The sequence below is a fragment of the Myodes glareolus genome, chromosome 14, assembly GCF_982192425.1.
Source record: "Myodes glareolus chromosome 14, mMyoGla1.1, whole genome shotgun sequence".
Lineage (NCBI taxonomy): Eukaryota > Metazoa > Chordata > Mammalia > Rodentia > Cricetidae > Myodes > Myodes glareolus.
In genome coordinates this window covers 40,818,136-40,831,569 of record NC_142039.1, presented here as the reverse complement: position 1 = coordinate 40,831,569, position 13,434 = coordinate 40,818,136, and positions in this window count along the sequence as shown.

Sequence of the window (13,434 nt, the reverse complement as noted above, 5' to 3'; positions counted from 1 at the left end):
TTCTTGGAGATGGTTGCACCCTACAACCCCGAGCTGGCCTAGAACTCACTGTATAGCCCAAGCCTGTTCAAACCTCTTGTCAATCCTCCAACCTCAGACTCCTGAGTGTTGGGATTGCAGCCATGAGTCAAATCCTTCCCAGATACTTCGCCTCCTCCAGCTGTGTCTGAACAACCTTTTGAAGAATGGACTGAGTATATATTCATGGATTTCTGGATTCTCTATTCTGTTTTGTTGGTCTACACATGATTTTAATGTCGGTATCATAGTGTTTGGGTTACTATAACCTTGTAGGATATATTTATTTTTGAATCAGATAGTAAAATGAGTCTACTGTTTTTTTTCTGAAAGTACTATTGTTTCTTTCACTGATTTTATGCCATTTTAAAGGTCTTATAGTTTTCAGCCTGCTGGATAAATGCATTATTTTTATTTTGTAACTATGTAAATGGAGTATTTTTAAACTTTCAGGGATTTTGTTGCTAGTGTTTAGAAACGCCACTGGTGTTTGTGCTGATGCTACAGTTTCCCTGAATTTGTCCATTCTACAGTGTTTTAGATTCTTCAGTCCCCACCTGAGGTTGCCATTCTGCTACCCAGCATGCACTTGAGCTTTTTAAGTGAATACTTTTGCTTGTCAGTTTCCTGCCTCTCTGTCTCTGTCTCTGTCTCTCTCTCTCTCTCTATATATATATACATATATACACACACACACATACACACACACACACACACACACACACACACACATATATATATATATATATATATATATATATATATATATATATATATTTGAAGATTTCAAGAAAAGAGGCTGGCCTTCTTCATCAACTTCCCCTATTCCAGCAGCCACATCTGTATTCCCAGGTCTGCCTGAGGCAGGAGAATCTGAAGTTTGAGGTTACCCCGAGCTTCACAGTGATATCCTATCCAAAAATACAAATAAATAAATACCATGAAATAAGCAATGAAGATCTTAATTGGGTCTGGTGTGGTGGCACATAACTTTCATCTCAACACTGAGAGAGCAGGGCACACTGAGAAGGAGTCAGGGTTGAAGGGAGTGGGCTGTAGATCTCTCTGAGTCTGAGGACAGTCTGGTCTACATGGTGAAATCCTGGCCAGTCAGAGCTGTCCAGTGAAACCATGTCTCAAATATATATTTTTGAGGGGAGGTTTCAAGACAGTGTTTCTCTGTAGCTTTGGATCCTGTCCTGGAACTTGCTCTGTAGACCAGGCTGGCCTTGAACTCACAGGAATTTGCCTATCTTTGCCTCCCCAGTGCTGGGATGTTCACCACCACCAGTGGTGGAGGAACCTAGCACCCGGGGATTTAATACTTAACAATCTGTCCTTTGACAGAGAGATGATTAAGATTTTCCTTCTGAATGTGAAGATTCTAGTGTGGATCTTCATGGTGCACTTGGTTTTTATGGGTGCACAGACTTTGAATCACAGAGTAGAAAATGGCTCTAGTCAATGGAAACACCCGAGACACACTTCACAGAGTAGAAAATGGCTCTAGTCAATGGAAACACCCGAGACACACTTCACAGAGTAGAAAATGGCTCTAGTCAATGGAAACACCCGAGACACACTTCCACAAACAGAAGCCTTGAGGATAACTCCTGAGGTCAGCTCACATTACAGGAGAATCAACATTGCTCCCTCTGGCAAAACTGAATGCAGGTGGGCTGAGAATGGGGTGAGGGTGGAGCAGAGGACTGTGCATGGTGCAGGTGAGGCTGGGGAGGGGAGGGGGCAGGAGCAGAGGGAGGACTGAAATAATTCCCCCTTCCACATTTGCTAAACATGGCTGTCTTGATGAAGGGGCAATGCCATCTTCAGTCAGCGTCTGCGTCACGAAACATTACTACTGAAGCTGTCCTGGGACAGAACAGTGCGAGGACATCGCAGGGGAAGCTGCATTTTGTCACGAGTCATCACCAGGCAGGTGGTGACATCTGGAATTGACACGGGCAATTGTTAACACTGCGGTTTCACAACGGCCAAAATCTCAGGCTAAAAGTAAGAGAAGGTTACATTAGACGTCGTCCTAATGAACATGAGGACTAGGGAGGTAAATGCAGGGCTTTCTCTCAGCATCCAGGCACTTCCTTCAGAGAGCCAAAGATGGAAGGGATTTTGGAGGCTCACCAGTCTCCTTTCAACAGGTCAGACCGTGTTTACCCGTAGAGATTCTAAGACAGCTGGAGGCATCGCTGTTACAGGAGGCCTGGCACCAGTGTGTTTGAAGCAGAGGAGAACAAGAGTGTGAATTCACAGATGCTCTGCCCCTGAACCAGCACACAAGGACTAGTGGGAAGGTGGAGTGGGCAGCCCCAAGCTATGGCACTGACCTCGGAACTTGTAGCCCAGGAGCATATCTTCTCTGCCAACCTTCTTTTTAATTTCATCACACACACACACACACACACACACACACACACACACACACACGAACACGCACAGTGAGTTTACTCACCAACAATGATACAATTTAGAATTCTAACATACTGTGAAAACAAAAACAAAAGTTTCTCTGAATTTTCAGATAGATTCCTGGCATGCTACTTTTTGAGATTCGGGACAATACAGGCCAGGTATCATCAGAATATTTGAAATTGTGATATTCTAATCATACTCCTAACACTCTTCCCTCTTATTGCTCAAACTGCTAAGATGACTTTTTTAAATAATAAAATAAGTATTGTAGCACAAAGAACTCCATCCTACAGGAACGTTCGATGAAAAACAAATAAAACCATAATTTAAAAAGCCTTCCCGATTAAAACTAACTTGAGGTATACTGTCCTACAAGGCCATAATACAGCCAGTAGAGAGATGACTTGATCAGTGGTCCAAACTCCAGTCTCCTAAGAACCATTCCCTTGTTTGGTGACTAGTTCCTGAGACAAAATACCAATGTCCAACAATCAAAATTCATCATTTGGCTAATACATCTAACCCTGATTTACCAGCTCATCCTTGGGCCAGACTCACCCTTTTTCTCCTTAAAATCCAGTGCTGCAGAAGCCCCTGCTCTTGCTTCTCTTGCTTTCTTGCACTCCTGGCTGCTGCTGCCTTTGCAGCACCCCACCCCCACATCACTTGGCCCTGGGGTAATAAATCTCTGTGTTGAGAATATGGTCTGGATATGTCCTGTGGGACTGCGAGGGGGCTGACCTCCCTTACACTGGTGATCCCCTCAAGATGTGGATCCCTCCCTCTCTAAGGACAAATCCAGAGAGTCCTACCAAGCATGGGAGCCCAAAGATTTTTGTGACATGGGTGGAATATAATGATTATAGTCAACACCCCAACTTACCGGCAGAAGGGGAACGCTTTAAACCAGAAACATGTTCATGGCAGGCAAGTGCTCTCAATGGGCCACATCCAGGCAACAATAAGAATTTTTTGATTCATAGTCAGGACCGCAGCCTTTCTTAGGTCATTCTTGGAGCTTCAACCAACATTCTTGGAATGTTCTTGGAACTTTCCTGTACTTTCTCAGTGATCCTTCCTTAATGTTGTTGACATCTATCTGCCTTCCCGATATTTGTCTACTCTCCAGCTTCTCAGCTTAGCAGATGTAAACAGTCTTTTGTTTTTCATTCTTTTACATGTATTTTTTAGGAAGCAGGGGAGGAGCGAGCGGCAGCTCCTGTGCAGAAATCAGGACAGAGGCAGGAGTTGGCGCTCTCCTTCTCTCTCACGGATTTCAGAGATCAAACTCAGGTCCTCATTCTTGCCAACAAGTACTTCTACCTGCTGAGTTCTCTCACTGGTCCTAGATCATCTCTCTTGAAGCCCTGACAGATTGAAATCCCCAACCTCACTAGGAAGGAGGAACCTAGAAAGAGTTCATATGGTCTCCAAACAGGAACCCAGGAGTCTGAAAGTGATGGGAACTGGTTTGCCTGAGATCTCAGCACTTTGAAGTGAAGTAGGATTGAGAAGTCAAGGCCATCCTGGTCAAGGTAGGCAGGCCCAACGTAGGCGAGAGCTATGTAGTGAGAGGCCCTATCTTTACGTAAGAAAATGAAAGAAAAATGCCTCATTGGTTGGGTTTTTGTCTGTCCTTCTGGAGAGGAGAGCAAATGCCTCAACTCTGATGCTCCTCACACTGTTCTGCTGCCCCCCTTTTCCTGGTCCATTCCTTGGAGCAGCACCCTCAGTGTCTACAATAACTACCCTAGGTTAACATCTGCTTGCATGAGGAAAGGGCTGAAGCAAAAATATCCGCATCAGGAAAAAGATTAACTCATGGTCTAGGTAGTTCACAGACGTGGGATTGTATGCTATCCCAAGCTAGGTGTTTGAATGAAGAACATGGTGACCACACACTGCAGTGATATTTTCAGTGGACACGTAAGGCTTTGCTCTTCTGTGTATCCTGCTGCCTGACAATTTCCATTTTGATATTTTACCTTCAGGTTTTCCTTTCCATTTTAAAAGGCTGTTTGTACTGGGCATGTGTCAATTAAAAATAAAGATATTGACAATCAAGTGGGCCCAGTCAATAGAGAAACAGTTCTCAGAAGGAATGTCCAGAACATCCAGAATATGGGGTGGGTGGTCTTACTGACCCTCGGCACATAGACAGTTGTAGGCAGACTTTTCTGTCATGCCAGCCAGTGCCCAAATAAACACACAGAGACTTCTTATTAATTATAAATGACTGGCTGATAGCTTAGGCTTGTTACTAACTAGCTCTTATACTTAAATCAACCCATTCCTGTCAATCTGTGTGCTGCCCCGAGGCTGGTTTATCTCATCTATAAACTTCCCCTGTTGCTTCTTCTGTGTCCGGCTGACAATTTCTGAGACTCCTCCCTTCTTCTTCCCAGTGTCTTCTAGTCTGGCTTTCCCACTCAATCTCTTCCTGCTCAGCTATAGGTCAGTCAGCTCTTTATCAATCAATGAGATTAATACGTATTTATAATGTACAAAGGTTGTTCCACAGTATTTCCCCCCTTTTTGTCTAATTGAAAAGAAAGAATTTTAAGTTTAACATAGTAAAATTTTTATACAACAAAACAATTATCAAGTAAGAATTACAGTTACAATATTTATTGTAACTGTATTTGGCAAAATTAGAGAAAATACTCTGTTATTTATCTTATCTTTGCGAGTCTACAGTTTTCCTATCTTTTCTTGGCAATATTTGGCAGTTACTATTTTTTACATCCTGCTTGTCTAGTTTGGACAATACTCTGTCTGCAATTGAGGCAAGGGCAGTTTTTTTTTTGCCATAAAGAAAGTGAATTTCATACATAGGTTCTTCATTACCCATCATCTTCTTTTGAAGTGTCCCGCGCTACCTTCTCGCCAGCAAGAACGACGCGGGACACTTAGGATCCTTCTGCAGCAAAGCTTTAATGCGTCTTGAGAGGGAGAGCATAAGCTTACATGGCGGAGACCCGGAATGAGGGGAACCCAGCCCTTATAAAGGAAACAGTCCTCGCTTCTGACGTGTCACTCTTGGATTGGTCCGCTGCCCATTATCCCAGATGATGCCTCGGAAGTAGGCAGGGACGCAGCAGTAGAGAGTTACCAAGCACATGCGCTGGGATTAAAGGCGTGTGCTACAACACCTTGAACTCACAGAGATCTGCCTGTCTCTGCCTCCCAGGCATTGGGACCAAAGGCGTGTACCACCACATCTTGAGGTCACAGAGGTCAATCTTTACCTTTGTCCCTTGAAGCAATGGAGAATGTGGTTGCAGCCCTCCACATTGAAGTAAATTGGTGTTGTCAGGAGCAGGCATATTTCACTGTCATGAAAAGTATTAGGTTATTTTATTAAGCATATTAAATTCCATATTCTGTAGGTATTTGAAATGTTTGAAGACCACATCTATCTAAATATATCTGTTTAACCTTGAAAGCATATGTAATATGACTACAAGTTTGATTATTATAGATGACTAACCACTAACCTGTATTTTGAACTATACATTACATTTTCAATGAACTGTATTATCACAGTACCCCAAACAAGAGTAGAAACAAACATATAGTATAGCAAACATAACTTTAAATTTATATCAATAAACCAATATCCAAACCAATGTAATATATTTTGAGATTAATAATTTTTTGGATTAATGTAGTTTCAATAATCTATTCTTTTATCTCACTATTTCTATATCATATTCCCCCTTTTATTCCTTTATAAAGAAATCTTTGGATTTAACTTCTTCATGTAGCTTTTTCCTGACTTTGACCAATAATGTGTAACCAACTCCCCACTTCCCGTTTATTGATAACAAACATCTATAGCCTATCTTTTCTGAATATGGAAGTCATTCTCTAGACTATTTCCTGTTGTTTGTGGTCACTGGTATTTTTGGGGGAACCTTGAGAAAATCAGAATAATTGTTTTGTCACAGCAACCAGTGCCATGAAACTGGTTTGGATGCAGAATTCTGAGGAGACTGTAACAGAGGCATTTTAGAAATTCTTGATCACCTGGGCTATCTGTTTTCATTCTTCTGAAAATATACAAACTTTTAAAGGTTACATCTATTTCTAAATTAATACAAGTGTAGACTGTGTGTCATACACAAGTTAGCTAGAGATGATTTTTTTGTCTTTTGTTTGAGTAGATAAAATATGCGATACATATTTTGTAGATTTTTTAGGTTTATTTCTTTATATTTACAGTCAGGAATTTCAAGAGGTCTCCCTTGATCAAATCTGATCCCTATTGCCCCAGAAACTCTCACTTCCAGTGGAAAGAAAAGGATAACCCATCCCCCAAAGTAACATATCTTTTGACTTCTGTGTTGAAGTGAAGATATTTTTAAACTATGTAGATTGGCTTAATCCAGCAGTTTCCACAATCCAATGCATTTTAGCAGTTCTTCTTCCTGTATCAGCAATCAGAAAATTCAAAGACAACACAATAATATACAGGATCTAGATTCCTTGTGTATTTTCCATCCTTGCATGCTTTTTCCTTTATATTACTTTATTCTTTCTTTAAAGACTTTATTATTTTTAAACTATTTTTCTATGACTGTCTATACCATTTCTCTGTTCTCTCCAAAGCCTATGTACACTTTTAAATACACTGCAATCTGTTTAGAGTTTTTTTTTTCTGTGTGTGATCATCTGTATTGTTCTCTGATCACATGAGTTGTATCTTAAACTGCTATGTCAGCACTGTTAAGTTTAGTGTATGGTGGTAACACATGATGGTTGGCAGCTGGCTCCATCCCACAGCTGCCAGGAGATGCATCTTTGTACTGTAGCTGGCATGACAGACTTGAGACTAGAAAGCCATATTTGGTTTTTTAAAAATGCTTTTCGAACAGTTTTAAAACTTTCTCAGGTCGCATGTGGATGTAGGTGTCCTACATTGGAATGCCATTTGCAGGCAGACTTTTTTTGTCTCAACAGCCACTTCCCAAATAAACACACAGAGACTTCTTATAAATTATAAGCATTTGCCTGATAGCTTAGGCTAGTTACTAGCTAGTTTTAAAACTTAAATTAACTTATTTATATTAATCCATGTGCTGCCCCAAGGCTCCTTCACCTCATCTATGAACTTCCCATGCTGCTTCTTCCATATCTGGCTGGCAACTCCTGAAACTTTGCCTTTCTTCTTCCCAGCATCCTCCTTGTCTGACTCTCTTCTGCCCAATCTCTTCCTGCTCAGCTATAGGTCAGTCATCTCTTTATTAACTAGTGAGAGTAATGCATATTTACAGTGTACAAAGGTTGTTCCATAGCACACAGCCTGTCGCTGGCTTGGGCTTTTCATTAGGTAGAGGTCAGAGGAACTGGGACACCAGGCTTCCATGACTGAGTTATGAGAGAACTGGACTCAGAAGCTTTTGGCAGCACATGGCTTAAACAGAGTGATGGTGTTTCCATAGCCCACACACCTAGAGACGCAGGTGTTGCTGGTTACCTCTGTGTCTCCTGATGTCACCGGGATCTCTGCTCCTCCTAAGGATCTGGGTTCCCAGCATTCACATGACAGTTCACAACTGTCAGCAGGGGATATCATGAGCTCTGTGCACAGACATACATGAAGGCAATCACCCATACACATAAGAAAAGATTATTTTTAAAGATCGTTTTTAAGAGTGAAAGCACCACTCCTTACATTTAACCCACATCAGGCTATAACTAATTTCCAGGGATAACCTAATGGGAGCCTTAAAGTTCCAGCCTTTAAGACTTTCTTTCAGGGTTCAGTTGAAGATGTTTCGATAAGCTAAGGGGGGCTAAAATCTGTGGGTTGCAATCTGAGGGTTAATAAGTCTCCTCACAACAGGTTTTGTCTATCCATATTTCTTTCTTCTTCTTTCTCATTTCTATCAGTTCTTCTTGTTGTACCCATTACAAACATTTCCAGTCATATATATATCCTTAAAACCAACAATTCCCCAGCCCTAGCAGATTCCAGGACTGGAATTCTTTTGCCCCATAAGAAATCAGATAAGAGTTTTCACACACACACACACACACACACACCCCCGTGGTGGCAATGGTGGGAGTGAGTGGCTAGTGCACATCTTGTGAACTCCTACTGGAGAAATTTAGTTAAGAAAGGAATTAAATCATCAGGGGATTCTAGAGGGGAAGGTGAGTACACTAAACTACGTTTTTGGGTGGTAGAAAGACCTAGAAGGTTAATTATCAGTAAAATTACGGATAGGGCATGGGTTGTTTAAGTCAGCTTGACACTTCTTTTCTTCCAGCATCCATAGAATCAGGTAGCCAAGCAACCTACATAAAGAGTCAGGGAAAGGCCATTGCTCTTGATCAGGTAGCATATTCACCAGATACTCCAGTTTCTAAGGGTCTAGGACTAAAGTTTTGCTCTACGTGGTAGAAACAAAGAAGGGACTTAGGCCTCTAAATTATCATTTCTGGGGCATACTATTATCAGTCATTCTAGTCATGGGGTAAAGCCAAGAGCAGCAGCTTGGGCAAATAGTAAGTAATTCTATGTCCTTGGCTATCTGTGAATATCTTAAATGAAATGCTCTTTCCTGGTCCCTAAACACCGACCAAATGCCTGCTGATAAAGATAATTGCAAAAAGGCAGACCTCTGCATTTACCTAGGAGAGAGGAGCAAAGGTCTGGCAGTGGGAAACTGTTTTCACATGTAACTAGGGAGAAACAGTTCTGAACTGTGGGAATTAATTCCCAAATATGTAACAGAAGGGGAGTTAGGTACAGCAAAATCTACAGCAAAGGACAGCCACTTATTTACAAAACAATAATGCCAAACTTTCTTAATTCTTGGTTTAACCATTATCAAAGCCCTTGGTTCTGATAAGTTGCTCGTGAAAAGATGACTGAGTAATTACTGTATAATGTTGCAGCTTGTAGCAATAACCATCACAAAATCAAGCTAGTCCATATCCTGGGTGTATTTCCAGCTGAGATTCAGTAAATATGGGCACAATGACTTTAACTGCACTCGACTCCACACTGACTTACAAGTTGGGGTCATTTTTGGCTATAACTCCACACTCAGATCCTACAGCCAGTGACAAAGTGACAAGACACTTTCATAACCTGGCCTATATCAGGGAACACAAGGATCACAGTGCGGAGCTCTGGAGTCAGTTGAGGGAGCAGGCTCCATTTTCCTCCACAGGATAGGATAAGAGTCCTAAACATTCAACTTTGGAAATCTGAAATATATCTACAAAGTAGAAAATGCTCATTGCTTCACTGTCTTATTTTTGAAGCATCTCCAGTAACCCTTGGGTGCCGGGGAATATTAGTTGAAGATGTGTTACATTTGTTTACACTGTGGGACATTTGTTTAAGGATGCAAAGATGTGTTGCATTCTTTTATGTTGCATTTGTATAACTCTGTGAAGTTAGCTGTGTTACTTTGCCTGTCTAAGGTATCTGATTGATCTAATAAAGAGCTGAATGGCCAATAACAAGGCTGGATAAAGGATAGGCAGGGCTGGCAGGCAGAGAAAATAAATAGAAAGAGAAATCTGGGAAGAGAAAAGAAGGAGAGAGGCCACTAGGGGCCAGTCACCTAGTTACATAGCCAGCCACAGAGTAAGAAGTAAAGAAAGGCATATAGAATAGAGAAAGATAAAACTCCAGAGGCAAAAGGTAGACACGATAATTTAAGTTAAAAAAAAAAGCTATCTAGAAACAAGTCAAGCTAAGGATGGGCACTCATAAGAAAGAGTATGCCTCCATGTGTATTTACTTGGGAGCTGGGTGGTAGGCCCCCAAAAGAGTAAAAAGTTCCCAAAAGAGAAAAAATAAAACCAACAACTAACTGCACTTGAGTCTTTCTTTGCCTCTTTTCTTTTTTCATTCTTTTTTTTTCCTGGAGTTTTCTCTGTTGTGAAAATCTAACTTATTGACTTCTAGCCAATGTCTGATTAGTAACTTTTTCAGTCTCATACAGTATTTAGCAAGGTTGAGTGTGTGCCTGTGAAGGTTTAACTATAGACAAGGCATGACATTACACTGAAATTAGTCTTGTCATCCAGTGGATGGCATCTCTGTTCAGTTCCTCTCCCGCTTTGTGAGTGATTTTATTCTGTCCACAGATATTTCTTTGGGCTTGACTTGTCTTGGTTGCCATGAAGGACCTTAAAGGACATTGGTGACAGCTGAAAAAAAAAGCATAGGATTCCAGTGGAAAGAATGATGCTGTTGAGAACAAATACTGTTTTCTCTCTGGTTGTTGGTTTTGCAACCTGACACAATTCACCATCAGCTGGGAGGAGAGTGTCACTGAGGGACTGACCAGGTCAGGTGAACCTGTGGGCATGTCTGTGTGGTATTAGCTTTTATTTATTTATTTATTTATTTATTTATTTATTTATTTATTTTGAGACAATCTCTCACTATATAGCTTTGGCTGTTCTGGAAAACTTGCTATGTAGACCAGGCTGGCCTCAAACTCACAGAGCTTTCCTGCCTCTGCTTCCTAAGTGTTTGGGATTAAAGGCATGAGTCACTATGCTTGCCTGACTGAGACGGTGGGACTGATCTAATGGGAGCTCACCAAGGCCAGCTGGACTGGGAGTGATGGAGCATGTGATCAAAATGGACACTCTGAACGTGGCTGGCAATGAAGGCTGGCTGAGAAGCCAAGGACAATGGCACTGGGGTTTTATTCTAGTGCATGGACTGACTTTGTGGGAGCCTGGTTTGCTTAGATGCTCACCTTTATAGACTTGTATGGAGGAGGGAGGACCTTGGACTTCCCACGGGGCAGGGAACCCTGACTGCTCTTAAGACTAGAGAAGGAGGGGGAGGTGGGGAGGGGGAGGGAAAAGGGAGGCGGGGAAGAGGTGGAAATTTTTAATAAATAAACAAATTAATTAAAAAATCATTTAACAAAGTTCAGTATCCATTCATGATTTAAAAACTCTTAATAAAAAAGAAGAAAATTATCTCAATACATTAAAGTCCATTTATGAAAAGGATATCATAGCATCACAACTAATGGGGAAATGTTGAAGGATTTTCCTTTAAGATTGGATATAAGGTGAATGTCCATTCTTGCTAGTTCTTTTCAGTGTAGCACTAGAAGTACTAGCAAGAATAATTAGGAATAAGAAATGAAAGACAAATTTGGGTGTGGGGAGAAGGAAAAAAAACCCGTTTCCTGATAACAGGTAGAAATCTATGAAGGCTCTACTGCAAATATGTGAGAATAAACTTTAATAAACTTTCAGGATACAAAATAAACATAAAAAACTTGCTGGAGCTTTATACCAAGATGATCTATCAGAAGAGGGAAATAGTACCATTGAAAAATCCTTGACATAGTTCTATCACACCCTACCGCCACTAGGCTCAGGGACCCTGGAAGAGGAGCAGAAGAACCAAAGAAGCAGTGTTTCCGGACTACAAAGAACTGCAGCAGTGACGAGCTCACAGCATCTGTGGCTATCGGTACATGGTCATCAGTCAGTCACCATTCTACATCACTTCAAAAAGTGCAAAGTATCCAGGCAGAGGGTGCTGCAGCATTTAGCAGGGTTCGGAGGTTGGGAAATGGTGAGATTTTCGCGACTAAATCGTGGGCAATGGTAGTTAAAGGGTATGCAGTTGTGGTGACGTAGGCTGAGCAATTCTTAAGATTGAAAGCACAACATGCTGCCGATAGATGGCAGTGGATTGAATACTAGAAATCTGCAAAGAGAGATTTCAGACACTCTCACTTTGTAGACAAAATTATGACTGTGCGAGGAGACGGGACTGTTAATTAGCTTGACTATAGAGATCTGTATCATGTCACTATATGAATGATGTCTACTGGGTATCAAAATGGCATTTAACTGATCTTATCAAAGCAACACATAATCAAGTTTAAAGATACATCATGGATAATGTTTTTATTTTTAAAGATGTAAAACAAATTGGGTGTGATGGTTTACACCTGTAATCCTTGCATGTTCCCTCAAGTGGGTCAAGAGATGCACAGTGTATGTAGAAAATAGGGTTTAATGCAGACGCACTCCCGAGGGAGCAAATGGGACTGACCAAAGGGACCATTGCTCACAAAGACATTAGACAAAGATTGGGCACATTCAGAGTGGTGTGGCCATAGGTCAGGTTGACATTAGAGAACAGGCTTTTTTTTTTTTGAAAGTAATTTTATTAAATTATAAAAGTTTCCATTTACGCCCCTCTTCCCAACACCCTCCCACTCCCCCCACTCCCTCTCCTCCTCCCTCTTCGTCCCTAAGGGCAGTCAGGGTTTCCTGCCCTGTGGGAAGTTCAAGTTCCTCCCCCCTCCCTCCAGGTCCAGGAAGGTGAGTATCCAAACAGACTGGATCCCCAAAATCCAGTATATGCAGAGGAAACAAGTCCCAGTGTCATAGTCAATGGCTTTTCAGAAAGACTCCGGGCCAGCCACATTCAGAGAATCCGGCCACATTCAGAGAATCTGGTTGGATCACGTCCTCGTTCAGTCGCAGTCCAACTGGCCTTGGTAAACTCTCATTAGATCCGTCCCCTTGTATCAATGGGTGATAACATCCCTCGCAGTCCTTATTTCCTTTTTCATTTTCTTCGTCCTTCTGCTCCTCATTTGGACCTTGGGGGGCTTAGTCCAGTGTTCCAATGTGTGTCTCTGTCTCTATCTCCATCCATCGCCAGATGAAGGATCTATGGTGATAAGCAAAATATTCATCAGTATGGTTATGGGCCAAGGCCGGTTCAGGCACCCTCTCCTCTGTCCAGAGAACAATCTGGGGATCTCTCCTTGGACCTGGGATCCCATATATAATCAAGTCTCCTGTAAACCCGAGAACAGGCTTTTTACAAGTTTTTTGTTTCTGGTTTCTGGGAGCGGTTTCTCCAGGTTCTTGACAGCTCCAGTTGGATCAAGTAGAAGAGGAAGAGACAATAACACTAATGTGCCAATCTAGGGGACTGCTCAGGTTCCCCTTAGGCCAGAGGTTGAA